Source organism: Phyllostomus hastatus, unplaced genomic scaffold (genome assembly GCF_019186645.2).
Source record: "Phyllostomus hastatus isolate PE091 unplaced genomic scaffold, TTU_PhHast_1.1 phas_contig_1048, whole genome shotgun sequence".
Classification (NCBI taxonomy): domain Eukaryota; kingdom Metazoa; phylum Chordata; class Mammalia; order Chiroptera; family Phyllostomidae; genus Phyllostomus; species Phyllostomus hastatus.
The window spans coordinates 335397-339913 of NW_025333513.1; the positions used below are offsets into that span (position 1 = coordinate 335397).

At 46.0% G+C, this 4517-nt stretch overlaps 1 pseudogene; it reads right to left on the bottom strand.

Annotated features, from left to right (window-relative positions):
• Positions 1-1594: 1594 nt before the first annotated feature.
• LOC123816062 lies at positions 1595-4130 on the bottom strand (annotated as a pseudogene).
• Between the last annotated feature and the right edge of the window lie 387 nt (positions 4131-4517).

The following is a 4517-nucleotide window of genomic DNA, read 5'->3' on the forward strand; positions in this document are numbered from 1 at the left end:
AGAACCACCATACCAGCCCAGATTTCCTACTTCCAGACTTTGTTTATATGAGAAAGAAATAAACGTCTAGCTTATTGAAGCCGCTGCTGTATGGTTTTCTGTTTGCAACCAAACTAGATTCCTCCTGATTCAGAAACCTCATTTCTGATTATACACAGTTTGTCCTGCTCCCCTTCCTGCACACTCACTTGGAATGTTGGGGCATCTCTTCTCATAGCTCTCAATTTATACCTCTGCTGGGCCTGGGTATGAGAGCTATCCCAGGCAGGCACTCATCTGGCTGCCTTAAACCTGCTGAGAGTTCTCAAGAATGACCACAGGACAGTTTCTTCTGTTACTTCCTCCAGCCAGGCGAAGCTCCTGAGCAGGGAGAACACCTGAGAGTTCCAAGCACTCAGCAGTTGGCATAGGTTGGATTCTTCAGAGGGCGAGGTTGCAAAGACACACACTCCCCCGCTCAGCCCCCAGACTTCCTGAGACTGAGACAGAGGTTTCATTATTGGACTCTCTCCTCAACTGCCCCTCTTCCCCCTGGAGCACACGGCACAGTGCAAGGTCCTAAGCCTGTTTCCTCTCCTGCAGTTTAGGTATCCCTGTCGCCAGTCCTCACTCGCGTGACATCTCTCCTCCTGGTTCTCCCTCATTCTTGACCCCCTATTTATGCCCTCTGGACTGGATTTCTGAGGTCTGGCTCCTTGTAGCTTGCTTTCCCTTTCTTGGGCCTGTTCACTCATCATTTCCTTCACCCTCTGGTAACTCTCTGTCTTTCAAAAAGTGCTCTCTATCCCAGCATCCACTGAGATCACACCATCCTTCCAGGGAGGAGGTGGCAGCGTAAAGGTCTAATCTCTAGCAGAAACCAGACCTGGTTTCAGAATTCTTCCCTCAAATAGGTTTAGAGAACTTTTGGTGTACTGGCCCTTGTCCTAAGGGCTTCACATGTTCTAACTTGAATAACACTAGGGTAGATTCTATCATCACATTCTCCATCCCTACTTTTAAACTGAGGAGAATGGGCACAGGAAGGTTAAGTCACTTGTTCAAGGTCACACAGCTGGTAAGGGCTAGCTCTGCATGTTTGCCTAAGCAGTCTGCCTCTAGAGCCCATGCTCTTTTCTGTTTTTTGTTTGTTTGTTTGTTTGTTTTCATTTTTATTAAAGCTTTAGCAGTACAGCCTGGTTGGTGTGGCTCAGTTGATTGGGCATCATTCTGCAAAGTGAAAGGTCGCTGGTTCGATTCCCAGTCAGGGAACATGCCTGGGTTGCGGGCCAGGTCCCTGGTTGGGACGTGTGAGAGGCAACTGATCAATGTATCTGGCACATTGCTGTTTCCCTTGCTTTCTCCCTCCCTTCCCCTCTCTCTAAAAGTAAATAAATAAAATCTTTAAAAGAAAAAAAAACTTCAGCAGCACAAGTTATCCAGGTTGCAGGTTATCAAAAGATCAACTCAATCTATAAGTCTACATTTAAACAAAGGACAAACATAAAAATCCCCCAAAACAATCAAAAGAGGAAGACAACATATCGGAGACTCATCAGCAAGTCTCTAAAACTTAAAATTTGAGACAGAGTAGAAATAAGTTTATACAACTCACTCATCCACTTTCATCTTCATCTGTTCCAGGGTTTGATTGATGATTAAATTTTTAATTTTTATCATGCACATGGTCATTTTCTTGACCCTTTGATTTTGGTTTTCTTTTACCACTGCCGATCTATCCTTCTCATCCTCCTTATTTTTATTCTTTTTTAAAAAATTTTTATTTTATTTTCTATCCTCACCCAAGGACAGGCTGATTGATTTTTAGAGAGAGGAGAAGGGAGGGAAAGAGAGAGGGAGAGAAGCACCGATTGGTTGTGCGCACCCCAACCAGGGACTGAACCCACAACCTGGACATGTGCCCTGACCAGAAACTGAACATGCGACCTTTCAGTTTACAGGGTGATGCTCCAACCAACTGGATCACACCGGCCAGGGTTTGTCGTCCTTATTTTTCAATGTGGAGAACTTTAGTTTATTGTCCTGACTATTGGTTTTATTTTTGAGAATGGCCTTTGATCTCTATCAGCCCTTTTATCTCTGTTATTATTTGAACTGTTATAATCACGGTGTTTAGAGGACATTCTCTTCTGACCCTCAGAATTTTCTTTTCTGTGTGAGCTCTTCTCTTGGTTTCTATCTCATTCTTTATTTCTGCTTGGCCTTCCTTCTCTCTCTGAGCTCTGTGCATCTCTCCCTCTCCTTCTATCTTTACTTGTCCACCCTTGGGTGTCGCTCTTCTCTCTGGGCTCTGTGCCTTCCTCTTCACCGGTTCCTGTCCTCCGTATCTGCAGCCCCCTCGCCTTCCCAGAGGCTACAGCCTTCGCGTCCTGATCACCGATCACCGCACTCTCTGCCTCTGTCCCCGCTCCCGCTCCCTCCGCGCCCTCGCTCTGCCGCCCTAACTGTGTTTGCCTCTAGTGTGTGCGGTTCTCTCCCCTGGACGGCGCACGTCCGCCTTGTCCCTGGCTTTTGTTACGATCACGCTCCGTTTGATCGTAGCAGCTTAGACTTCTCTTTCTTTACTTCTACCCCTTTTCGGGTCTCTTCCTACTGTAGAGTCCGGCTTTCCTTTTTCTTCAGCGGTCTCATGGGGTCCTCTCCGTGCCTTCATCCTCTTTTCCTCGTGTGTGTCATGCTGGTGTCGCTGTCCTGACTCTTCGATTTCTCTTCGCTTTTTATTCCTACTCTTAGGAATTCCTACTTCCTTAGTTTGGCCCTTTTCTTCACTTGTTTTTATTATACTTTTCTTCTTTCTAAATTTCCTATGATGTCTCTCTGGTTGCTGTTAGAAATTTATGGTCTTTAACTTTCTTTTCCTTTTCACTTTTTCTGTTTGGACTCTCAGACACATGCCTGTGATCAGTTTTTTCCCCCTCTTTATTCTAACTGGGCTTCTTTGATTTTCTGTTCTGTTATTTAACTCACTCTTAGCCCCTTGGGTCTATCTTTCAACTCTTGATATTCTTATTCTTTGAGCTTTTTGCATCTCTTGCCTCCAATGTGCAGGAACCTCACTACATCTGAAACGACCCTGAACTGGATCTAAATGGAGTTTGATAATGCCTTGGCCCCCTTCCTTTAATTTTCCTGCCAGACCTGGTAGCTAAAAGTTGCCTCTGGTATGAGGCTGGGAGTTAGGTGAGTTACACACTCTCTCTCTGTCTCTTTCTCTGTTTCCCCTTTCTTTTTCATCAGCTTTAGGAGGACTTTCATTAGAATCTATTTTCAGGGCCAGGAGGGATCTCTGTGGGAGGGCAGCAGGCTGGGGTGTGCATCAGGATTTTCGGCCTCACTTTCAGTAGATGCTCTTTTCTTGCTTTTCTTTTGCTTCTTTTCTTCTTGTCATTTTCAGGATTTTTTCCTGTTTCTTTTCTTTTTCTTCTTCCTCCTCCTCCTCTTCCTCTTCCTTCTCCTCCTCCTCTTCTTCTTCTTCTTCTTCAAATTTCTCTTTAGAGGCACTTTCAGAATCAGAACAGTCAGAAGCAGACTGAGAATCACTGGATGATGAGGAGGAGGAGGGGGGTTTATGCCTCTCTTCTCTTCTTAGCTTCAGATTTGGGGACTGTTCTCCACGACTGAGTGTCTGCACATCAGCAAACGGTTCGCTAGCTGCATGGGTTTTCTATCTCCCTTGCAACTTCTTGACCACAAGTCATGTCTCCAGAACAGCATGATGCCTGTGTACACAAGGAGCTGGTTTCATTGTTACGGAGAACTATGAACCATTTGTATCCTTTCCCCTGGTTTTCTGTGGGCCCACTGACAAGAGAAATTCTTTGCTGTGTTTGACAGCAAACCTCTCACCCTCAAAAACCTCCATACATGGAGTCCCTTCTCTGTCCATTTCCTTCACTGAAGTCACCACCCGGAACCGGAACCGAAGGTCTTGGACAGCTCTCTGAAAGAGACGGCTCTTAGGCTGTAATGGCTCTGAGTGATTTACCCCCCACCCCCTGTTCGCTGGAACAGGAGTTCACATATGTTTGGGGCACACATCAGAAAATTATTAGAAGATAGCTCTTCCAGCCAGTTGATTATTAATGGTGATCTATAAAGAAAAATCATGGACACCGAACCTTTATTCCCATGGCTCCGGTATTTCAATTGTTAAACAGAGAAGAAGCCCTGTTCCAGTACCGTGTCCTCCTCCCGAGGTCCCGCCCTTGAAAGTGCTTCAGACCTACCGCCTCTGCCAGGAAATGCCCTAACCCACACCCACCTCCCTCCCACAACCCAGTCCTGGAGTCCGGAGCCCATGCTCTTAACCTAGACAATATCTAATTCCTTAACTTTGTCTCTTCTTAATTACACAGCCTTGGGTGAGTTATTTAACCTCAGCATTTTGTAAAAGCTGAGCCATCTGGGCGGCCACTGCGCACATCGTGACCCTTCACCCCAATAGTCCAGCATGTCTGTCCCGAGAACGGAAGCATTGCCCTGTGTAACCTCGGCACCCGGTCAGCTCAGGGAACCTG